At 42.5% G+C, this 26,763-nt stretch overlaps 1 pseudogene; it reads right to left on the reverse strand.

Moving 5' to 3' along the window:
- Nucleotides 1-666: 666 nt before the first annotated feature.
- LOC123731681 (coiled-coil domain-containing protein 97-like) lies at nucleotides 667-16,065 on the reverse strand (annotated as a pseudogene).
- Between the last annotated feature and the right edge of the window lie 10,698 nt (nucleotides 16,066-26,763).

Below are 26,763 nucleotides of genomic sequence, written 5' to 3' on the forward strand. Positions count from 1 at the left end.
CTCAGTTACAAATCAGCTCTCTGACTCAGTTACAATCAGCTCTCTGACTCAGTTACAAATCAGCTCTCTGACTCATTCAGAAATACTAACTCTTCATTGAGTCGCTGACTCAGTTACAATCAGCTCTCTGACTCAGTTACAAATCAGCTCTCTGACTCAGTTACAAATCAGCTCTCTGACTCAGTTACAATCAGCTCTCTGCCTCATTCAGAAATACTAACTCTTCATTGAGTCGCTGACTCAGTTACAATCAGCTCTCTGACTCAGTTACAATCAGCTCGCTGACTCAGTTACAATCAGCTCTCTGACTCAGTTACAAATCAGCTCTCTGACTCAGTTACAATCAGCTCTCTGACTCATTCAGAAATACTAACTCTTCATTGAGTCGCTGACTCAGTTACAATCAGCTCTCTGACTCAGTTACAATCAGCTCTCTGACCCAGTTACAAATCAGCTCTCTGACTCATTCAGAAATACTAACTCTTCATTTGAGTCGCTGACTCAGTTACAAATCAGCTCTCTGCCTCATACAGAAATACTGAGTCGCTGACTCAGTTACAATCAGCTCTCTGACTCATTCAGAAATACTTCAGTGACCAGGGTCCAAACAAGTACTAGGGAACTAGTTAGGAACTAGTTAGGAACTAGTTAAACTGACTAACAACGTAGGTAAACATACACGATTTATTGCCATCCATACAAACTGAATATTACATGAATGTGACGGGAACAGAAAGACTAGAAACATGACAGTTTAGTTATTACAGAAGTTATCGTATTTTACAGTCCAAATGACAGCTGCTGTCATGACATCATAACTACAGTCATCTCCTCCTCTTCCTCCTCCTCCTCATCTTCATCCTCATCGAAGTACTTCTCCTCTGCATCTCTGTTGACGATGTCCAGGTTGTCGAAGTCGGGGTTCCCATCCACTTCACTGCAACACAACACAGCTGGTAAAATAGTTCAGTCTGTCCACTGTCAACACAACACAGCTGGTAAAATAGTTCAGTCTGTCCACTGTCAACACAACACAGCTGGTAAAATAGTTCAGTCTGTCCACTGCAACACAACACAGCTGGTAAAATAGTTCAGTCTGTCCACTGTCAACACAACACAGCTGGTAAAATAGTTCAGTCTGTCCACTGTCAACACAACACAGCTGGTAAAATAGTTCAGTCTGTCCACTGTCAACACAACACAGCTGGTAAAATAGTTCAGTCTGTCCACTGCAACACAACTGGTAAAATAGTTCAGTCTGTCCACTGTCAACACAACACAGCTGGTAAAATAGTTCAGTCTGTCCACTGTCAACACAACACAGCTGGTAAAATAGTTCAGTCTGTCCACTGTCAACACAACACAGCTGGTAAAATAGTTCAGTCTGTCCACTGTCAACACAACACAGCTGGTAAAATAGTTCAGTCTGTCCACTGTCAACACAACACAGCTGGTAAATTGGTTCAGTCTGTCCACTGCAACACAACACAGCTGGTAAAATAGTTCAGTCTGTCCACTGTCAACACAACACAGCTGGTAAAATAGTTCAGTCTGTCCACTGTCAACACAACACAGCTGGTAAAATAGTTCAGTCTGTCCACTGCAACACAACACAGCTGGTAAAATAGTTCAGTCTGTCCACTGTCAACACAACACAGCTGGTAAAATAGTTCAGTCTGTCCACTGCAACACGACACAGCTGGTAAAATAGTTCAGTCTGTCCACTGCAACACAACACAGCTGGTAAAATAGTTCAGTCTGTCCACTGCAACACAGCTGGTAAAATAGTTCAGTCTGTCCACTGCAACACAACACAGCTGGTAAAATAGTTCAGTCTGTCCACTGTCAACACAACACAGCTGGTAAAATAGTTCAGTCTGTCCACTGCAACACAACACAGCTGGTAAAATAGTTCAGTCTGTCCACTGCAACACAGCTGGTAAAATAGTTCAGTCTGTCCACTGTCAACACAACACAGCTGGTAAAATAGTTCAGTCTGTCCACTGCAACACAGCTGGTAAAATAGTTCAGTCTGTCCACTGCAACACAACACAGCTGGTAAAATAGTTCAGTCTGTCCACTGTCAACACAACACAGCTGGTAAAATAGTTCAGTCTGTCCACTGCAACACAACACAGCTGGTAAAATAGTTCAGTCTGTCCACTGTCAACACAACACAGCTGGTAAAATAGTTCAGTCTGTCCACTGTCAACACAACACAGCTGGTAAAATAGTTCAGTCTGTCCACTGCAACACAACACAGCTGGTAAAATAGTTCAGTCTGTCCACTGTCAACACAACACAGCTGGTAAAATAGTTCAGTCTGTCCACTGTCAACACAACACAGCTGGTAAAATAGTTCAGTCTGTCCACTGCAACACAACACAGCTGGTAAAATAGTTCAGTCTGTCCACTGCAACACAGCTGGTAAAATAGTTCAGTCTGTCCACTGCAACACAGCTGGTAAAATAGTTCAGTCTGTCCACTGCAACACAACACAGCTGGTAAAATAGTTCAGTCTGTCCACTGTCAACACAACACAGCTGGTAAAATAGTTCAGTCTGTCCACTGCAACACAGCTGATAAAATAGTTCAGTCTGTCCACTGTCAACACAACACAGCTGGTAAAATAGTTCAGTCTGTCCACTGTCAACACAACACAGCTGGTAAAATAGTTCAGTCTGTCCACTGTCAACACAACACAGCTGGTAAAATAGTTCAGTCTGTCCACTGTCAACACAACACAGCTGGTAAAATAGTTCAGTCTGTCCACTGCAACACAACACAGCTGGTAAAATAGTTCAGTCTGTCCACTGTCAACACAACACAGCTGGTAAAATAGTTCAGTCTGTCCACTGCAACACAACACAGCTGGTAAAATAGTTCAGTCTGTCCACTGTCAACACAACACAGCTGGTAAAATAGTTAAGTCTGTCCACTGCAACACAACACAGCTGGTAAAATAGTTCAGTCTGTCCACTGTCAACACAACACAGCTGGTAAAATAGTTCAGTCTGTCCACTGCAACACAGCACAGCTGGTAAAATAGTTCAGTCTGTCCACTGTCAACACAACACAGCTGGTAAAATAGTTCAGTCTGTCCACTGCAACACAACACAGCTGGTAAAATAGTTAAACCCTGTTAGTCTACCCAGTTAGTCTACCCAGTTAGTCTACCCAGTTAGTCTACCCAGTTAGTCTACCCAGTTAGTAATTTAGTTAGTCTACCCAGTTAGTAATTTAGTTAGTCTACCCAGTTAGTCTACCCAGTTAGTCTACCCAGTTAGTAATTTAGTTAGTCTACCCAGTTAGTCTACCCAGTTAGTCTACCCAGTTAGTCTACCCTGTTAGTCTACCCTGTTAGTAATTTAGTTAGTCTACCCAGTTAGTAATTTAGTTAGTCTACCCAGTTAGTCTACCCAGTTAGTCTACCCAGTTAGTAATTTAGTTAGTCTACCCAGTTAGTCTACCCAGTTAGTCTACCCAGTTAGTAATTTAGTTAGTCTACCCAGTTAGTCTACCCAGTTAGTAATTTAGTTAGTCTACCCAGTTAGTCTACCCAGTTAGTCTACCCAGTTAGTCTACCCAGTTAGTAATTTAGTTAGTCTACCCAGTTAGTAATTTAGTTAGTCTACCCAGTTAGTCTACCCAGTTAGTCTACCCAGTTAGTAATTTAGTTAGTCTACCCAGTTAGTAATTTAGTTAGTCTACCCAGTTAGTCTACCCAGTTAGTCTACCCAGTTAGTAATTTAGTTAGTCTACCCAGTTAGTAATTTAGTTAGTCTACCCAGTTAGTCTACCCAGTTAGTCTACCCAGTTAGTAATTTAGTTAGTCTACCCAGTTAGTAATTTAGTTAGTCTACCCAGTTAGTCTACCCAGTTAGTCTACCCAGTTAGTAATTTAGTTAGTCTACCCAGTTAGTCTACCCAGTTAGTAATTTAGTTAGTCTACCCAGTTAGTCTACCCAGTTAGTAATTTAGTTAGTCTACCCAGTTAGTCTACCCAGTTAGTAATTTAGTTAGTCTACCCAGTTACCTACCCAGTTAGTCTACCCAGTTAGTCTACCCAGTTAGTCTACCCAGTTAGTCTACCCAGTTAGTAATTTAGTTAGTCTACCCAGTTAGTCTACCCAGTTAGTCTACCCAGTTAGTAATTTAGTTAGTCTACCCAGTTAGTCTACCCAGTTGGTCTACCCAGTTAGTCTACCTAGTTAGTAATTTAGTTAGTCTACCCAGTTAGTAATTTAGTTAGTCTACCCAGTTAGTAATTTAGTTAGTCTACCCAGTTAGTCTACCCAGTTAGTCTACCCAGTTTGTCTACCCAGTTAGTCTACCCAGTTAGTAATTTAGTTAGTCTACCCAGTTAGTCTACCCAGTTAGTCTACCCAGTTAGTCTACCCAGTTAGTAATTTAGTTAGTCTACCCAGTTAGTAATTTAGTTAGTCTACCCAGTTAGTAATTTAGTTAGTCTACCCAGTTAGTCTACCCAGTTAGTCTACCCAGTTAGTAATTTAGTTAGTCTACCCAGTTAGTCATTTAGTTAGTCTACCCAGTTAGTCTACCCAGTTAGTAATTTAGTTAGTCAACCCAGTTAGTAATTTAGTTAGTCTACCCAGTTAGTCTACCCAGTTAGTAATTTAGTTAGTCTACCCAGTTAGTCTACCCAGTTAGTAATTTAGTTAGTCTACCCAGTCAGTCTACCCAGTTAGTCTACCCAGTTAGTCTACCCAGTTAGTAATTTAGTTAGTCTACCCAGTTAGTCTACCCAGTTAGTCTACCCAGTTAGTAATTTAGTTAGTCTACCCAGTTAGTCTACCAGTTAGTAATTTAGTTAGTCTACCCAGTTAGTAATTTAGTTAGTCTACCCAGTTAGTCTACCCAGTTAGTCTACCCAGTTAGTAATTTAGTTAGTCTACCCAGTTAGTAATTTAGTTAGTCTACCCAGTTAGTCTACCCAGTTAGTCTACCCAGTTAGTAATTTAGTCAGTCTACCCAGTTAGTAATTTAGTTAGTCTACCCAGTTAGTCTACCCAGTTAGTCTACCCAGTTAGTAATTTAGTTAGTCTACCCAGTTAGTAATTTAGTTAGTCTACCCAGTTAGTCTACGCAGTTAGTCTACCCAGTTAGTAATTTAGTTAGTCTACCCAGTTAGTCTACCCAGTTAGTAATTTAGTTAGTCTACCCAGTTAGCCTACCCAGTTAGTAATTTAGTTAGTCTACCCAGTTAGTCTCCAGTTAGTAATTTAGTTAGTCTACCCAGTTAGTCTGACCCAGTTAGTCTACCCAGTTAGTCTACCCAGTTAGTAATTTAGTTAGTCTACCCAGTTAGTCTGCAGTTAGTCTACCCAGTTAGTAATTTAGTTAGTCTACCCAGTTAGTCTACCCAGTTGGTCTACCCAGTTAGTCTACCCAGTTAGTAATTTAGTTAGTCTACCCAGTTAGTAATTTAGTTAGTCTACCCAGTTAGTAATTTAGTTAGTCTACCCAGTTAGTCTACCCAGTTAGTCTACCCAGTTTGTCTACCCAGTTAGTCTACCCAGTTAGTAATTTAGTTAGTCTACCCAGTTAGTCTACCCAGTTAGTCTACCCAGTTAGTCTACCCAGTTAGTAATTTAGTTAGTCTACCCAGTTAGTAATTTAGTTAGTCTACCCAGTTAGTAATTTAGTTAGTCTACCCAGTTAGTCTACCCAGTTAGTCTACCCAGTTAGTAATTTAGTTAGTCTACCCAGTTAGTCATTTAGTTAGTCTACCCAGTTAGTCTACCCAGTTAGTAATTTAGTTAGTCAACCCAGTTAGTAATTTAGTTAGTCTGCCCAGTTAGTCTACCCAGTTAGTAATTTAGTTAGTCTACCCAGTTAGTCTACCCAGTTAGTAATTTAGTTAGTCTACCCAGTCAGTCTACCCAGTTAGTCTACCCAGTTAGTCTACCCAGTTAGTAATTTAGTTAGTCTACCCAGTTAGTCTCCAGTTAGTCTACCCAGTTAGTAATTTAGTTAGTCTACCCAGTTAGTCTACCCAGTTAGTCTACCCAGTTAGTCTACCCAGTTAGTAATTTAGTTAGTCTACCCAGTTAGTAATTTAGTTAGTCTACCCAGTTAGTCTACCCAGTTAGTCTACCCAGTTAGTAATTTAGTTAGTCTACCCAGTTAGTAATTTAGTTAGTCTACCCAGTTAGTCTACCCAGTTAGTCTACCCAGTTAGTAATTTAGTTAGTCTACCCAGTTAGTAATTTAGTTAGTCTACCCAGTTAGTCTACCCAGTTAGTCTACCCAGTTAGTAATTTGGTTAGTCTACCCAGTTAGTCTACCCAGTTAGTAATTTAGTTAGTCTACCCAGTTAGCCTACCCAGTTAGTAATTTAGTTAGTCTACCCAGTTAGTCTACCCAGTTAGTAATTTAGTTAGTCTACCCAGTTAGCTACCCAGTTAGTCTACCCAGTTAGTCTACCCAGTTAGTCTACCCAGTTAGTCTACCCAGTTAGTAATTTAGTTAGTCTACCCAGTTAGTCTACCCAGTTAGTCTACCCAGTTAGTAATTTAGTTAGTCTACCCAGTTAGTCTACCCAGTTGGTCTACCCAGTTAGTCTACCCAGTTAGTAATTTAGTTAGTCTACCCAGTTAGTAATTTGGTTAGTCTACCCAGTTAGTAATTTAGTTAGTCTACCCAGTTAGTCTACCCAGTTAGTCTACCCAGTTAGTCTACCCAGTTAGTAATTTAGTTAGTCTACCCAGTTAGTCTACCCAGTTAGTCTACCCAGTTAGTCTACCCAGTTAGTAATTTAGTTAGTCTACCCAGTTAGTAATTTAGTTAGTCTACCCAGTTAGTAATTTGGTTAGTCTACCCAGTTAGTCTACCCAGTTAGTCTACCCAGTTAGTAATTTAGTTAGTCTACCCAGTTAGTCATTTAGTTAGTCTACCCAGTTAGTCTACCCAGTTAGTAATTTAGTTAGTCAACCCAGTTAGTAATTTAGTTAGTCTACCCAGTTAGTCTACCCAGTTAGTCTACCCAGTTAGTAATTTAGTTAGTCTACCCAGTTAGTCTACCCAGTTAGTAATTTAGTTAGTCTACCCAGTCAGTCTACCCAGTTAGTCTACCCAGTTAGTCTACCCAGTTAGTCTACCCAGTTAGTCTACCCAGTTAGTAATTTAGTTAGTCTACCCAGTTAGTCTACCCAGTTAGTCTACCCAGTTAGTAATTTAGTTAGTCTACCCAGTTAGTCTACCCAGTTAGTCTACCCAGTTAGTAATTTAGTTAGTCTACCCAGTTAGTCTACCCAGTTAGTAATTTAGTTAGTCTACCCAGTTAGTCTACCCAGTTAGTAATTTAGTTAGTCTACCCAGTTAGTAATTTGGTTAGTCTGCAGTTGGTCTACCCAGTTAGTCTACCCAGTTAGTCTACCCAGTTAGTAATTTAGTTAGTCTACCCAGTTAGTCTACCCAGTTAGTCTACCCAGTTAGTCTACCCAGTTAGTAATTTAGTTAGTCTACCCAGTTAGTCTACCCAGTTAGTCTACCCAGTTAGTCTACCCAGTTAGTAATTTAGTTAGTCAACCCAGTTAGTAATTTAGTTAGTCTACCCAGTTAGTCTACCCAGTTAGTAATTTAGTTAGTCAACCCAGTTAGTAATTTAGTTAGTCTACGCAGTTAGTCTACCCAGTTAGTAATTTAGTTAGTCTACCCAGTTAGTAATTTAGTTAGTCTACCCAGTTAGTCTACCCAGTTAGTCTACCCAGTTAGTCTACCCAGTTAGTAATTTAGTTAGTCTACCCAGTTAGTCTACCCAGTTAGTAATTTAGTTAGTCTACCCAGTTAGTCTACCCAGTTAGTCTACCCAGTTAGTCTACCCAGTTAGTAATTTAGTTACTCTACCCAGTTAGTCTACCCAGTTAGTCTACCCAGTTAGTCTACCCAGTTAGTAATTTAGTTAGTCTACCCAGTTAGTCTACCCAGTTAGTAATTTAGTTAGTCTACCCAGTTAGTCTACCCAGTTAGTCTACCCAGTTAGTCTACCCAGTTAGTAATTTAGTTAGTCTACCCAGTTAGTAATTTAGTTAGTCTACCCAGTTAGTAATTTAGTTAGTCTACCCAGTTAGTAATTTAGTTAGTCTACCCAGTAGTCTACCCAGTTAGTAATTTAGTTAGTCTACCCAGTTAGTCTACCCAGTTAGTAATTTAGTTAGTCTACCCAGTTAGTCTACCCAGTTAGTCTACCCAGTTAGTCTACCCAGTTAGTAATTTAGTTAGTCTACCCAGTTAGTCTACCCAGTTAGTCTACCCAGTTAGTAATTTAGTTAGTCTACCCAGTTAGTAATTTAGTTAGTCTCCCAGTTAGTAATTTAGTTAGTCTACCCAGTTAGTCTACCCAGTTAGTCTACCCAGTTAGTAATTTAGTTAGTCTACCCAGTTAGTCTACCCAGTTAGTCTACCCAGTTAGTCTACCCAGTTAGTAATTTAGTTAGTCTACCCAGTTAGTCTACCCAGTTAGTCTACCCAGTTAGTCTACCCAGTTAGTAATTTAGTCAGTCTACCCAGTTAGTAATTTAGTTAGTCTACCCAGTTAGTCTACCCAGTTAGTCTACCCAGTTAGTCTACCCAGTTAGTAATTTAGTTAGTCTACCCAGTTAGTCTACCCAGTTAGTCTACCCAGTTAGTAATTTAGTTAGTCTACCCAGTTAGTCTACCCAGTTAGTCAACCCAGTTAGTCTACCTAGTTAGTCTACCCAGTTAGTAATTTAGTTAGTCTACCCAGTTAGTCTACCCAGTTAGTAATTTAGTTAGTCTACCCAGTTAGTCTACCCAGTTAGTCTACCCAGTTAGTCTACCCAGTTAGTAATTTAGTTAGTCTACCCAGTTAGTAATTTAGTTAGTCTACCCAGTTAGTAATTTAGTCAGTCTACCCAGTTAGTCTACCCAGTTAGTCTACCCAGTTAGTAATTTAGTTAGTCTACCCAGTTAGTAATTTAGTTAGTCTACCCAGTTAGTCTACCCAGTTAGTAATTTAGTTAGTCTACCCAGTTAGTCTACCCAGTTAGTCTACCTAGTTAGTAATTTAGTCAGCCAGCTACTAACCTGTAGTTAAAGTCTTTGTCGTGTCCGTCCAGGAAGCGTTGGTACATCAGAGTGATGAACTCGTCCCTGAGCAGTGATTTCTCCTGGGGTGATGGTTCATAGCCCTCTGCCCCCAACCCTCCAGCTGGAGGGACCACACACACACACACACACACACACACACACACACACACACACAGTACCGTGAGACACACAGAGACGTGATCAGAATCCCTTACCTTCGCTGCTGACTACCTTCTCAAACTGTTAGCCAACCGTAGTGAATGTCGTCAAACTACTTCCCTTGTTTGAACGCACGTCTGGTGATGCTGTGTGCGTCTTACCCTCTTCCTCTCCCTCTTCCTCCTCCAGTGCGTTCTCCTCCCTGTCCTGCTCCTCCTGCATCCGACTCTGGATCAGTCTCTCCTGGTAGGAGTTGAGGAGGAGGTGGGCCAGTCCCCCTCTGCTCCACCCGGGCCCCGCTCCTCCCCTGCTTCTCCCTGCATGGCCTCGAGGAGCGACGTAACAGCTGCTCCTCAGTCAGGTATTGGCCGATGTATTGCTCATACAGTAAGGGCTCCCGGCTTCTCATCTGGTCCTCGCTGAAGTACTGGCCCTCTGGGGGGGGGGGTTAGAGACATGTGTGAATTTAAATATGCTCTCTCTAATTCTCTCTTTCTCTATCTCGGAGGACCTGAGCCCTAGGACCATGCCTCAGGACTACCTGGCTTGATGACTCCTTGCTGTCCCCAGTACACCTGGCCGTGCTGCTGCTCCAGTTTCAACTGTTCTGCCTGCGGCTATTGGAACCCAGACCTATTCACCGGACGTGCTACCTGTCCCAGACCTGCTGTCCCAGACCTGCTGGAACCCTGACCTGTTCACTGGACGTGCTACCTGTCCCAGACCCGCTGTTTTCAACTCTCTAGAGACAGCAGGAGCGGTAGAGATACTCTCAATGATCGGCTATGAAAAAGCCAACTGACACTTACTCTTGTGTTACTGACTTGTTGCACCCTCTACAACTACTACGATTATTATTATTTGACAATACTGGTCATTTATGAACATTTGAACATCTAGGCCATGTACTGTTATAATCTCCACCCGGCACAACCAGAAGAGGACTGGCCCCCCCTCATAGCCTGGTTCCTCTCTACCCAGTACAGCCAGAAGAGGACTGGCCACCCCTCATAGCCTGGTTCCTCTCTACCCAGCACAGCCAGAAGAGGACTGGCCCCCCCTCATAGCCTGGTTCCTCTCTACCCAGTACAGCCAGAAGAGGACTGGCCACCCCTCATAGCCTGGTTCCTCTCTACCCAGTACAGCCAGAAGAGGACTGGCCACCCCTCATAGCCTGGTTCCTCTCTACCCAGTACAGCCAGAAGAGGACTGGCCACCCCTCATAGCCTGGTTCCTCTCTACCCGGCACAGCCAGTAGAGGACTGGCCACCCCTCATAGCCTGGTTCCTCTCTACCCAGTACAGCCAGTAGAGGACTGGCCCCCCCTCATAGCCTGGTTCCTCTCTAGGTTTCTTCCTAGGTTCTGGCCTTTCTAGGGAGTTTTTCCTAGCCACCGTGCTTCTACACCTGCATTGCTTGCTGTTTGGGGTTTTAGGCTGGGTTTCTGTACAGCACTTTGAGATGTCAGCTGATGTAAGAAGGGCTATATAAATACATTTGATTTGAAATTTGATTTGATCCCTACTGCCTCTGATCTGGAGGACTCACTAAACAGAGAACATCCCTGGTCGTCCCTACTGCCTCTGATCTGGAGGACTCACTAAACAGAGAACATCCCTGGTCGTCCCTACTGCCTCTGACCTGGAGGACTCACTAAACAGAGAACATCCCTGGTCGTCCCTACTGCCTCTGATCTGGAGGACTCACTAAACAGAGAACATCCCTGGTCGTCCCTACTGCCTCTGATCTGGAGGACTCACTAAACAGAGAACATCCCTGGTCATCCCTACTGCCTCTGATCTGGAGGACTCACTAAACAGAGAACATCCCTGGTCGTCCCTACTGCCTCTGATCTGGAGGACTCACTAAACAGAGAACATCCCTGGTCATCTCTACTGCCTCTGATCTGGAGGACTCACTAAACAGAGAACATCCCTGGTCATCCCTACTGCCTCTGATCTGGAGGACTCACTAAACAGAGAACATCCCTGGTCGTCCCTACTGCCTCTGACCTGGAGGACTCACTAAACAGAGAACATCCCTGGTCGTCCCTACTGCCTCTGATCTGGAGGACTCACTAAACAGAGAACATCCCTGGTCATCCCTACTGCCTCTGATCTGGAGGACTCACTAAACAGAGAACATCCCTGGTCATCCCTACCGCCTCTGATCCGGAGGACTCACTAAACAGAGAACATCCCTGGTCGTCCCTACTGCCTCTCATCTGATTATTTATACATTTTTTTAATACTTAAATATATATTTTAGCAATTGCGTTTACCTTTTGATACTTCAGTCTATTTAAAACCAAACACTTTTAGACTTTTACTCAAGTAGTATTTTTACTGGGTCTTTCACTTGAGTCATCATCTATTAAGGCGTCTTCACTTCAACTCAACTATGACACTACTGCCTGAGTACCAGGGTCTCTGATTGGTTGCTAGGCTGAGTACCAGGGTCTCTGATTGGTGCTGAAGACTGAGTACCAGGGTCTCTGATTGGTTGCTAGGCTGAGTACCAGGGTCTGTGATTGGTTGCTAGGCTGAGTACCAGGGTCTGTGATTGGTTGCTAGACTGAGTACCAGGATCTGTGATTGGTTGCTAGGCTGAGTACCAGGGTCTGTGATTGGTTGCTAGACTGAGTACCAGGGTGTGTGATTGGTGCTGAAGACTGAGTACCAGGGTGTCTGTGATTGGTTGCTAGGCTGAGTCCCAGGGTCTGTGATTGGTTGCTAGACTGAGTACCAGGGTGTTTGATTGGTGCTGAAGACTGAGTACCAGGGTGTCTGTGATTGGTTGCTAGGCTGAGTACCAGGGTGTCTGTGATTGGTTGCTAGGCTGAGTACCAGGGTCTGTGATTGGTTGCTAGACTGAGTCCCAGGGTCTGTGATTGGTTGCTAGGCTGAGTCCCAGGGTCTGTGATTGGTTGCTAGACTGAGTACCAGGGTGTGTGATTGGTGCTGAAGACTGAGTACCAGGGTGTCTGTGATTGGTTGCTAGACTGAGTACCAGGGTGTGTGATTGGTGCTGAAGGCTGAGTACCAGGGTCTCTGATTGGTTGCTGAAGACTGAGTACCAGGGTCTCTGATTGGTTGCTGAAGACTGAGTACCAGGGTCTCTGATTGGTTGCTAGGCTGAGTACCAGGGTCTCTGATTGGTTGCTGAAGACTGAGTACCAGGGTCTGTGATTGGTTGCTAGGCTGAGTACCAGGGTGTCTGTGATTGGTTGCTAGGCTGAGTACCAGGGTGTCTGTGATTGGTTGCTAGGCTGAGTCCCAGGGTCTGTGATTGGTTGCTAGGCTGAGTCCCAGGGTGTCTGTGATTGGTTGCTAGGCTGAGTCCCAGGGTGTCTGTGATTGGTTGCTAGGCTGAGTCCCAGGGTCTGTGATTGGTTGCTAGGCTGAGTCCCAGGGTCTGTGATTGGTTGCTAAGCTCACCCCTCTGCAGCTCCATGAGGGCGGCGTAGCGTTGGTTGCGAACGCGGGTCCTGTTGGATCGTCCCGCTGCTCTCCTCCTCACCTCACGGCAGTAGTACTGAGCCCGCGGGTCAGAAATCAGATGGCAGAACGCTGACAGGTGCTGAGGCTTCAGGTGGGCCTGGGGTAAAGGTTAGAGGTTAGAGGCTAGAGGCCCTGGGGGAGAGGGGTTAGAGGCCCTGGGGGAGAGGGTTAGAGGCCCTGGGGGAGAGGGTTAGAGGTTAGAGGACCTGGGGTAAAGGTTAGAGGTTAGAGGCTAGAGGCCCTGGGGGAGAGGGTTAGAGGCCCTGGGGGAGAAGGTTAGAGGCCCTGGGGGAAAGGGTTAGAGGTTAGAGGATAGAGGCCCTGGGGGAGAGGGTTAGAGGCCCTGGGGGAGAGGGTTAGAGGCCCTGGGGGAGAGGGTTAGAGGCCCTGGGGGAGAGGGTTAGAGGTTAGAGGCCCTGGGGGAGAGGGTTAGAGGTTAGAGGCCCTGGGGGAGAGGGTTAGAGGCCCTGGGGGAGAGGGTTAGAGACCCTGGGGTTAGAGGTTAGAGGCCCTGGGGAGAGGGTTAGAGGCCCTGGGGGAGAGGGTTAGAGGCCCTGGGGGAGAGGGTTAGAGGCCCTGGGGGAGAGGGTTAGAGGCCCTGGGGGAGAAGGTTAGAGGCCCTGGGGGAGAGGGTTAGAGGCCCTGGGGGAAAGGTTAGAGGTTAGAGGCTAGAGGCCCTGGGGGAGAGGGTTAGAGGACCTGGGGGAGAGGGTTAGAGGCCCTGGGGGAGAGGGTTAGAGGCCCTGGGGGAGAGGATTAGAGGCCCTGGGGGAGAGGATTAGAGGCCCTGGGGGAGAGGGTTAGAGGCCCTGGGGGAGAGGGTTAGAGGCCCTGGGGGAGAGGGTTAGAGGCCCTGGGGGAGAGGGTTAGAGGCCCTGGGGGAGAGGGTTAGAGGCCCTGGGGGAGAAGGGTTAGAGACCCTGGGGTTAGAGGTTAGAGGCCCTGGGGGAGAGGGTTAGAGGCCCTGGGGGAGAGGGTTAGAGGCCCTGGGGGAGAGGGTTAGAGGCCCTGGGGGAGAGGGTTAGAGGCCATATACCAGCCTCTATATAAAACCAAGTCGTAGTCAGGCCAGTTTCAGATACAGAGATACTGTGTGAATACAGGAAGTGAACGAGATGGCAAAGCATTCGTGTCTCCAAAAAACAACAAGTGTAAAAAAAAAAATGTGTCTAGAAAAATAGATTTCAAACATATTTAACTTTTCATATTTAAGGTTTTATTTAATCAGGAGGAGTCCAAACTGAGCCCAGAGAGGTACCTGGTATCGCTCCAGAAACACCAGGGGTTTGGTCCGGTACTGTCCGAGCAGCTCCTCTCTCCGCTGGGCTACGGTCAGCTCTGCATCACCTACCTGCTGGCTCTTCACCTGGCTACCACTCACAGCCACCACCTCCACCATGGCACACACACCGCTGAGATCCGCCTGGGGAGAGACACACACACACACCGCTGAGATCCGCCTGGGGAGAGACACACACACACACACCGCTGAGATCCGCCTGGGGAGAGACACACACACACACTGCTGAGATCCGCCTGGGGAGAGACACACACACACACCCGCTGAGATCCGCCTGGGGAGAGACACACACACACCGCTGAGATCCGCCTGGGAGAGACACACACACACCGCTGAGATCCGCCTGGGGAGAGACACACACACACCGCTGAGATCCGCCTGGGAGAGACACACACACACACACCGCTGAGATCCGCCTGGGGAGAGACACACACACCGCTGAGATCCGCCTGGGGAGAGACACACACACCGCTGAGATCCGCCTGGGGAGAGACACACACACACACCGCTGAGATCCGCCTGGGGAGAGACACACACACACACCGCTGAGATCCGCCTGGGGAGAGACACACACACACACCGCTGAGATCCGCCTGGGGAGAGACACACACACACACCGCTGAGATCCGCCTGGGAGAGACACACACACACACCGCTGAGATCCGCCTGGGGAGAGACACACACACCGCTGGGATCCGCCTGGGGAGAGACACACACACACCGCTGAGATCCGCCTGGGGAGAGACACACACACCGCTGAGATCCGCCTGGGGAGAGACACACACACACCGCTGAGATCCGCCTGGGGAGAGACACACACACCGCTGAGATCCGCCTGGGGAGAGACACACACACACACCGCTGGGATCCGCCTGGGGAGAGACACACACACACACCGCTGAGATCCGCCTGGGGAGAGACACACACACACCGCTGAGATCCGCCTGGGGAGAGACACACACACTGCTGAGATCCGCCTGGGAAGAGACACACACACACCGCTGAGATCCGCCTGGGAAGAGACACACACACACCGCTGAGATCCGCCTGGGGAGAGACACACACACACCGCTGAGATCCGCCTGGGGAGAGACACACACACCGCTGGGATCCGCCTGGGAAGAGACACACACACACACCGCTGAGATCCGCCTGGGGAGAGACACACACACACACCGCTGAGATCCGCCTGGGAAGAGACACACACACACCGCTGAGATCCGCCTGGGAAGAGACACACACACCGCTGAGATCTGCCTGGGAAGAGACACACACACACACCGCTGAGATCTGCCTGGGAAGAGACACACACACACACACACACACACACCGCTGAGATCTGCCTGGGGAGAGACACACACACCGCTGAGATCCGCCTACACACCGCTGGGATCTGCCTGGGAAGAGACACACACACACACACACACACACACACACACACACACACACACACACACACACACACAATTCCCTGTCCTTCACCGGTTGGTAGCTCGCTAGTTTACACATATACAAATATCTTTAGTAACATCTGGTTTTTTTTTACGTCGCTATCTCTCTCTCCTTGTTGCTGCTTCTCACCTGGTTGTCCTGCGGCTCGTCCTCCTCGGTGTTGTCGGTTACAGAGCAGCTAGAAGCTGGTTCGGTTCCACTGGGACCGGGCTGTGGGTCGGGCTGTGGTCTCCGGGGGTCGGGCTGTGGTCTCCGGTGGTCGGGCTGTGGTCTCCGGGGGTCGGGCTGTGGTCGCCGGGGGTCGAACCATTGTCCCCGGTGGTCGGTCTGTCTGCAGGCCACCGGTTCATCGCTGACAGGCGGACTGGACTCGGGACCAGGGTCGATCTCCCCCCACATTGCGGACACCTCTATGGTCCTTCCTAGTAACTTCCTAGTTACAGACGGAAGGTCCCCTCTTTCTTGCGAAACGACACTAATCTGATAAATACTGGTTGAAAAAAAACAATATTAGAATTCTCACTGCATGTTTATAAACCTTTTCGCATTTTCTTCGTTATTTTGAAAAAAATGTCGCTTCCTGGTCCGTCGTTGTTATCAGTCCCCTGATTACCAAGGTACGCAGATCAAAGGTTCCTACCACTAAACTATACGGAAGTTGAATGATACATTTAAAATGCATATTTAACAAAGAACAAACATACAGGTGTAAGAATATATATTTTAACAAACGACAGATATTATACTGTATACTATACATTCAGTTATAGATCTAATACTGTATACTATACATTCAGTTATAGGTCTAATACTGTATACTATACATTCAGTTATAGATCTTATACTGTATACTATACATTCAGTTATACATCTAATACTGTATACTATACATTCAGTTATACATCTAATACTGTATACTATACATTCAGTTATACATCTAATACTGTATACTATACATTCAGTTATACATCTAATACTGTATACTATACATTCAGTTATACATCTAATACTGTATACTATACATTCAGTTATACATCTAATACTGTATACTATACATTCAGTTATACATCTAATACTGTATACTATACATTCAGTTATACATCTAATACTGTATACTATACATTCAGTTATAGATCTAATACTGTATACTATACATTCAGTTATAGATCTAATACTGTATACTATACATTCAGTTATACATCTAATACTGTATAATATACATTCAGTTATAGGTCTAATACTGTATACTATACATTCAGTTATAGATCTTATACTGTATACTATACATTCAGTTATACATCTAATACTGTATACTATACATTCAGTTATAGATCTAATACTGTATACTATACATTCAGTTATACATCTAATACTGTATACTATACATTCAGTTATAGATCTAATACTGTATACTATACATTCAGTTATACATCTAATACTGTATACTATACATTCAGTTATACATCTAATACTGTATACTATACATTCAGTTATACATCTAATACTGTATACTATACATTCAGTTATACATCTAATACTGTATACTATACATTCAGTTATGCATCTAATACTGTGTATTAATAACCCCTCATTATAATGGGTCTATGTCAGTGTGTATTAATAACCCCTCCTTATAATGGGTCTATGCAGTGTGTATTAATAACCCCTCCTTATAATGGGTCTATGTCAGTGTGTATTAATAACCCCTCCTTATAATGGGTCTATGTCAGTGTGTATTAATAACCCCTCCTTATAATGGGTCTATGTCAGTGTATATTAATAACCCCTCCTTATAATGGGTCTATGTGTATTAATAACCCTCCTTATAATGGGTCTATGTGTATTAATAACCCCTCCTTATAATGGGTCTATGTGTATTAATAACCCCTCCTTATAATGGGTCTATGTGTATTAATAACCCCTCCTTATAATGGGTCTATGTGTATTAATAACCCCTCCTTATAATGGGTCTATGTCAGTGTGTATTAATAACCCCTCCTTATAATGGGTCTATGTCAGTCTGTATTAATAACCCCTCCTTATAATGGGTCTATGTCAGCGTGTATTAATAACCCCTCCTTATAATGGGTCTATGTGTATTAATAACCCCTCCTTATAATGGATCTATGTCAGTGTGTATTAATAACCCCTCCTTATAATGGGTCTATGTGTATTAATAACCCCTCCTTATAATGGGTCTATGTGTATTAATAACCCCTCCTTAAAATGGGTCTATGTGCATTAATAACCCCTCCTTATAATGGGTCTATGTATATTAATAACCCCTCCTTATAATGGGCCTATGTGTATTAATAACCCCTCCTTATAATGGGTCTATGTCAGCGTGTATTAATAACCCCTCCTTATAATGGGTCTATGTGTATTAATAACCCCTCCTTATAATGGGTCTATGTCAGCGTGTATTAATAACCCCTCCTTATAATGGGTCTATGTGTATTAATAACCCCTCCTTATAATGGGTCAGTGTGTATTAATAACCCCTCCTTATAATGGGTCTATGTGTATTAATAACCCCTCCTTATAATGGGTCTATGTGTATTAATAACCCCTCCTTATAATGGGTCTATGTGTATTAATAACCCCTCCTTATAATGGGTCTATGTGTATTAATAACCCCTCCTTATAATGGGTCTATGTGTATTAATAACCCCTCCTTATAATGGGTCTATGTGTATTAATAACCCCTCCTTATAATGGGTCTATGTGTATTAATAACCCCTCCTTAAAATGGGTCTATGTGTATTAATAACCCCTCCTTATAATGGGTCTATGTGTATTAATAACCTATCCTTATAATGGGTCTATGTGTATTAATAACCCCTCCTTATAATGGGTCTATGTGTATTAATAACCCCTCCTTATAATGGGTCTATGTCAGTGTGTATTAATAACCCCTCCTTATAATGGGTCTATGCAGTGTGTATTAATAACCCCTCCTTATAATGGGTCTATGTCAGTGTGTATTAATAACCCCTCCTTATAATGGGTCTATGTCAGTGTGTATTAATAACCCCTCCTTATAATGGGTCTATGTCAGTGTATATTAATAACCCCTCCTTATAATGGGTCTATGTGTATTAATAACCCTCCTTATAATGGGTCTATGTGTATTAATAACCCCTCCTTATAATGGGTCTATGTGTATTAATAACCCCTCCTTATAATGGGTCTATGTGTATTAATAACCCCTCCTTATAATGGGTCTATGTGTATTAATAACCCCTCCTTATAATGGGTCTATGTCAGTGTGTATTAATAACCCCTCCTTATAATGGGTCTATGTCAGTCTGTATTAATAACCCCTCCTTATAATGGGTCTATGTCAGCGTGTATTAATAACCCCTCCTTATAATGGGTCTATGTGTATTAATAACCCCTCCTTATAATGGATCTATGTCAGTGTGTATTAATAACCCCTCCTTATAATGGGTCTATGTGTATTAATAACCCCTCCTTATAATGGGTCTATGTGTATTAATAACCCCTCCTTAAAATGGGTCTATGTGCATTAATAACCCCTCCTTATAATGGGTCTATGTATATTAATAACCCCTCCTTATAATGGGCCTATGTGTATTAATAACCCCTCCTTATAATGGGTCTATGTCAGCGTGTATTAATAACCCCTCCTTATAATGGGTCTATGTGTATTAATAACCCCTCCTTATAATGGGTCTATGTCAGCGTGTATTAATAACCCCTCCTTATAATGGGTCTATGTGTATTAATAACCCCTCCTTATAATGGGTCAGTGTGTATTAATAACCCCTACTTATAATGGGTCTATGTGTATTAATAACCCCTCCTTATAATGGGTCTATGTGTATTAATAACCCCTCCTTATAATGGGTCTATGTGTATTAATAACCCCTCCTTATAATGGGTCTATGTGTATTAATAACCCCTCCTTATAATGGGTCTATGTGTATTAATAACCCCTCCTTATAATGGGTCTATGTGTATTAATAACCCCTCCTTATAATGGGTCTATGTGTATTAATAACCCCTCCTTAAAATGGGTCTATGTGTATTAATAACCCCTCCTTATAATGGGTCTATGTGTATTAATAACCTATCCTTATAATGGGTCTATGTGTATTAATAACCCCTCCTTATAATGGGTCTATGTGTATTAATAACCCCTCCTTATAATGGGTCTATGTCAGTGTGTATTAATAACCCCTCCTTATAATGGGTCTATGTCAGTGTGTATTAATAACCCCTCCTTATAATGGGTCTATCTGTAGTAATAACCCCTCCTTATAATGGCTCTATGTGTATTAATAACCCCTCCTTATAATGGGTCTATGTGTATTAATAACCCCTCCTTATAATGGGTCTATGTCAGTGTGTATTAATAACCCCTCCTTATAATGGGTCTATGTGTATTAATAACCCCTCCTTATAATGGGTCTATGTGTATTAATAACCCCTCCTTATAATGGGTCTATGTGTATTAATAACCCCTCCTTATAATGGGTCTATGTGTATTAATAACCCCTCCTTATAATGGGTCAGTGTGTATTAATAACCCCTCCTTATAATGGGTCTATGTGTATTAATAACCCCTCCTTATAATGGGTCTATGTGTATTAATAACCCCTCCTTATAATGGGTCTATGTGTATTAATAACCCCTCCTTATAATGGGTCTATGTGTATTAATAACCCCTCCTTATAATGGGTCTATGTGTATTAATAACCCCTCCTTATAATGGGTCTATGTGTATTAATAACCCCTCCTTATAATGGGTCTATGTGTATTAATAACCCCTCCTTATAATGGGTCTATGTGTATTAATAACCCCTCCTTATAATGGGTCTATGTGTATTAATAACCCCTCCTTAAAATGGGTCTATGTGTATTAATAACCCCTCCTTATAATGGGTCTATGTGTATTAATAACCTATCCTTATAATGGGTCTATGTGTATTAATAACCCCTCCTTATAATGGGTCTATGTGTATTAATAACCCCTCCTTATAATGGGTCTATGTCAGTGTGTATTAATAACCCCTCCTTATAATGGGTCTATGTCAGTGTGTATTAATAACCCCTCCTTATAATGGGTCTATCTGTAGTAATAACCCCTCCTTATAATGGGTCTATGTGTATTAATAACCCCTCCTTATAATGGGTCTATGTGTATTAATAACCCCTCCTTATAATGGGTCTATGTGTATTAATAACCCCTCCTTATAATGGGTCTATGTGTATTAATAACCCCTCCTTATAATGGGTCTATGTGTATTAATAACCCCTCCTTATAATGGGTCTATGTGTATTAATAACCCCTCCTTATAATGGGTCTATGTGTATTAATAACCCCTCCTTATAATGGGTCTATGTCAGTGTGTATTAATAACCCCTCCTTATAATGGGTCTATGTGTATTAATAACCCCTCCATATAATGGGTCTATGTGTATTAATAACCCCTCCTTATAATGGGTCTATGTGTATTAATAACCCCTCCTTATAATGGGTCTATGTGTATTAATAACCCCTCCTTATAATGGGTCAGTGTGTATTAATAACCCCTCCTTATAATGGGTCTATGTGTATTAATAACCCCTCCTTATAATGGGTCTATGTGTATTAATAACCCCTCCTTATAATGGGTCTATGTGTATTAATAACCCCTCCTTATAATGGGTCTATGTGTATTAATAATCCCTCCTTATAATGGGTCTATGTGTATTAATAACCCCTCCTTATAATGGGTCTATGTGTATTAATAACCCCTCCTTATAATGGGTCTATGTGTATTAATAACCCCTCCTTATAATGGGTCTATGTGTATTGATAACCCCTCCTTATAATGGGTCTATGTGTATTAATAACTCCTCCTTATAATGGGTCTATGTGTATTAATAACCCCTCCTTATAATGGGTCTATGTGCATTAATAACCCCTCCTTATAATGGGTCAATGTGTATTAATAACCCCTCCTTATAATGGGTCAATGTGTATTAATAACCCCTCCTTATAATGGGTCTATGTGTATTAATAACCCCTCCTTATAATGGGTCTAGGTGTATTAATAACCCCTCCTTATAATGGGTCTATGTGTATTAATAACCCCTCCTTATAATGGGTCTATGTGTATTAATAACCCCTCCTTTTAATGGGTCTATGTGTATTAATAACCCCTCCTTATAATGGGTCTATGTGTATTAATAACCCCTCCTTATAATGGGTCTATGTCAGCGTGTATTAATAACCCCTCCTTATAATGGGTCTATGTGTATTAATAACCCCTCCTTATAATGGGTCTATGTGTATTAATAACCCCTCCTTATAATGGGTCTATGTGTATTAATAACCCCTCCTTATAATGGGTCTATGTGTATTAATAACCCCTCCTTATAATGGGTCTATGTGTAGTAATAACCCCTCCTTATAATGGGTCTATGTGTATTAATAACCCCTCCTTATAATCGGTCTATGTGTATTAATAACCCCTCCTTATAATGGGTCTATGTGTATTAATAACCCCTAATTATAATGGGTCTATGTGTATTAATAACCCCTCCTTATAATGGGTCTATGTCAGTGTGTATTAATAACCCCTCCTTATAATGGGTCTATGTGTATTAATAACCCCTCCTTATAATGGGTCTATGTGTAGTAATAACCCCTCCTTATAATGGGTCTATGTGTATTAATAACCCCTCCTTATAATGGGTCTATGTGTATTAATAACCCCTCCTTAAAATGGGTCTGTGTATTAATAACCCCTCCTTATAATGGGTCTATGTGCATTAATAACCCCTCCTTATAATGGGTCTATGTGTATTAATAACCCCTCCTTATAATGGGTCTATGTGTATTAATAACCCCTCCTTATAATGGGTCTATGTGTATTAATAACCCCTCCTTATAATGGGTCTATGTGTATTAATAACCCCTCCTTATAATGGGTCAGTGTGTATTAATAACCCCTCCTTATAATGGGTCTATGTGTATTAATAACCCCTCCTTATAATGGGTCTATGTGTATTAATAACCCCTCCTTATAATGGGTCTATGTGTATTAATAACCCCTCCTTATAATGGGTATATGTCAGTGTGTATTAATAACCCCTCCTTATAATGGGTCTATGTGTATTAATAACCCCTCCTTATAATGGGTCTATGTGTATTAATAACCCCTCCTTATAATGGGTCTATGTGTATTAATAACCCCTCCTTATAATGGGTCTATGTGTATTAATAACCCCTCCTTATAATGGGTCTATGTGTATTAATAACCCCTCCTTATAATGGGTCTATGTGTATTAATAACCCCTCCTTAAAATGGGTCTATGTGTATTAATAACCCCTCCTTATAATGGGTCTATGTGTATTAATAACCTATCCTTATAATGGGTCTATGTGTATTAATAACCCCTCCTTATAATGGGTCTATGTGTATTAATAACCCCTCCTTATAATGGGTCTATGTCAGTGTGTATTAATAACCCCTCCTTATAATGGGTCTATGTCAGTGTGTATTAATAACCCCTCCTTATAATGGGTCTATCTGTAGTAATAACCCCTCCTTATAATGGGTCTATGTGTATTAATAACCCCTCCTTATAATGGGTCTATGTGTATTAATAACCCCTCCTTATAATGGGTCTATGTCAGTGTGTATTAATAACCCCTCCTTATAATGGGTCTATGTGTATTAATAACCCCTCCTTATAATGGGTCTATGTGTATTAATAACCCCTCCTTATAATGGGTCTATGTGTATTAATAACCCCTCCTTATAATGGGTCTATGTGTATTAATAACCCCTCCTTATAATGGGTCTATGTGTATTAATAACCCCTCCTTATAATGGGTCAGTGTGTATTAATAACCCCTCCTTATAATGGGTCTATGTGTATTAATAACCCCTCCTTATAATGGGTCTATGTGTATTAATAACCCCTCCTTATAATGGGTCTATGTGTATTAATAACCCCTCCTTATAATGGGTCTATGTGTATTAATAACCCCTCCTTATAATGGGTCTATGTGTATTAATAACCCCTCCTTATAATGGGTCTATGTGTATTAATAACCCCTCCTTATAATGGGTCTATGTGTATTAATAACCCCTCCTTAAAATGGGTCTATGTGTATTAATAACCCCTCCTTAAAATGGGTCTATGTGTATCAATAACCCCTCCTTATAATGGGTCTATGTGTATTAATAACCCCTCCTTATAATGGGTCTATGTGTATCAATAACCCCTCCTTATAATGGGTCTATGTGTATCAATAACCCCTCCTTATAATGGGTCTATGTGTATTAATAACCCCTCCTTATAATGGGTCTATGTGTATTAATAACCCCTCCTTATAATGGGTCTATGTCAGTGTGTATTAATAACCCCTCCTTATAATGGGTCTATGTCAGTGTGTATTAATAACCCCTCCTTATAATGGGTCTATCTGTAGTAATAACCCCTCCTTATAATGGGTCTATGTGTATTAATAACCCCTCCTTATAATGGGTCTATGTGTATTAATAACCCCTCCTTATAATGGGTCTATGTCAGTGTGTATTAATAACCCCTCCTTATAATGGGTCTATGTGTATTAATAACCCCTCCTTATAATGGGTCTATGTGTATTAATAACCCCTCCTTATAATGGGTCTATGTGTATTAATAACCCCTCCTTATAATGGGTCTGTGTGTATTAATAACCCCTCCTTATAATGGGTCTATGTGTATTAATAACCCCTCCTTATAATGGGTCAGTGTGTATTAATAACCCCTCCTTATAATGGGTCTATGTGTATTAATAACCCCTCCTTATAATGGGTCTATGTGTATTAATAACCCCTCCTTATAATGGGTCTATGTGTATTAATAACCCCTCCTTATAATGGGTCTATGTGTATTAATAACCCCTCCTTATAATGGGTCTATGTGTATTAATAACCCCTCCTTATAATGGGTCTATGTGTATTAATAACCCCTCCTTATAATGGGTCTATGTGTATTAATAACCCCTCCTTAAAATGGGTCTATGTGTATTAATAACCCCTCCTTATAATGGGTCTATGTGTATTAATAACCTATCCTTATAATGGGTCTATGTGTATTAATAACCCCTCCTTATAATGGGTCTATGTGTATTAATAACCCCTCCTTATAATGGGTCTATGTCAGTGTGTATTAATAACCCCTCCTTATAATGGGTCTATGTCAGTGTGTATTAATAACCCCTCCTTATAATGGGTCTATCTGTAGTAATAACCCCTCCTTATAATGGATCTATGTGTATTAATAACCCCTCCTTATAATGGGTCTATGTGTATTAATAACCCCTCCTTATAATGGGTCTATGTCAGTGTGTATTAATAACCCCTCCTTATAATGGGTCTATGTGTATTAATAACCCCTCCTTATAATGGGTCTATGTGTATTAATAACCCCTCCTTATAATGGGTCTATGTGTATTAATAACCCCTCCTTATAATGGGTCTATGTGTATTAATAACCCCTCCTTATAATGGGTCTATGTGTATTAATAACCCCTCCTTATAATGAGTCTATGTGTATTAATAACCCCTCCTTATAATGGGTCTATGTGTATTAATAACCCCTCCTTATAATGGGTCTATGTCAGTGTGTATTAATAACCCCTCCTTATAATGGGTCTATGTGTATTAATAACCCCTCCATATAATGGGTCTATGTGTATTAATAACCCCTCCTTATAATGGGTCTATGTGTATTAATAACCCCTCCTTATAATGGGTCTATGTGTATTAATAACCCCTCCTTATAATGGGTCAGTGTGTATTAATAACCCCTCCTTATAATGGGTCTATGTGTATTAATAACCCCTCCTTATAATGGGTCTATGTGTATTAATAACCCCTCCTTATAATGGGTCTAGGTGTATTAATAACCCCTCCTTATAATGGGTCTATGTGTATTAATAACCCCTCCTTTTAATGGGTCTATGTGTATTAATAACCCCTCCTTATAATGGGTCTATGTGTATTAATAACCCCTCCTTATAATGGGTCTATGTCAGCGTGTATTAATAACCCCTCCTTATAATGGGTCTATGTGTATTAATAACCCCTCCTTATAATGGGTCTATGTGTATTAATAACCCCTCCTTATAATGGGTCTATGTGTATTAATAACCCCTCCTTATAATGGGTCTATGTGCATTAATAACCCCTCCTTATAATGGGTCTATGTGTATTAATAACCCCTCCTTATAATGGGTCTATGTGTATTAATAACCCCTCCTTATAATGGGTCTATGTGTATTAATAACCCCTCCTTATAATGGGTCTATGTGTATTAATAACCCCTCCTTATAATGGGTCTATGTGTATTAATAACCCCTCCTTATAATGGGTCTATGTGTAGTAATAACCCCTCCTTATAATGGGTCTATGTGTATTAATAACCCCTCCTTATAATCGGTCTATGTGTATTAATAACCCCTCCTTATAATGGGTCTATGTGTATTAATAACCCCTAATTATAATGGGTCTATGTGTATTAATAACCCCTCCTTATAATGGGTCTATGTCAGTGTGTATTAATAACCCCTCCTTATAATGGGTCAGTGTGTATTAATAACCCCTCCTTATAATGGGTCAGTGTGTATTAATAACCCCTCCTTATAATGGGTCTATGTGTATTAATAAAGACGTGGCAAAACACTTTTGACTTTATTTTCAATTTATTTTATTTTAATAGAATCTTATTTACACAGTATTTTTGCCATTAATGTTTAGTAGCCAGGAAAGTTACAATACTCTGCTTCCATCTTTACACAACGAACGAACCTCTCCAACTGTTACCAACACACTCATACTGGGGAGCACTGGGAGTCCTGGTCCTGTAGCCCACTGAGATACCGCAGTACTGGGAGTCCAGTACTGCGAGAGAGGGAGGGAGAGAGAGGGAGATGGGGAGAGAGGGAGGGAGGGAGGGAGGGAGAGGGGGAGGGAGAGAGAGGGGGAGGGAGGGAGGGAGGGAGGGAGAGAGGGAGGGAGAGAGGGGAGGGAGGGAGGGAGGGAGAGAGGGGGAGAGGGGGAGGGAGGGAGGGAGAGAGGGAGGGAGAGAGAGGGAGATGGGGAGAGAGGGGAGGGAGGGAGGGAGAGAGAGGGAGGGAGGAGGGAGAGAGGGGGAGAGGGAGGGAGGGAGGGAGGGAGGAGGGAGAGGGGGAGGGAGGGAGGGAGGGAGGGGAGGGAGGGAGGGAGGGAGGGAGGGAGAGAGGGGAGAGGAGGGAGGGGAGGGAGGGAGGGA

This window comes from Salmo salar, unplaced genomic scaffold (genome assembly GCF_905237065.1).
Source record: "Salmo salar unplaced genomic scaffold, Ssal_v3.1, whole genome shotgun sequence".
NCBI lineage: Eukaryota > Metazoa > Chordata > Actinopteri > Salmoniformes > Salmonidae > Salmo > Salmo salar.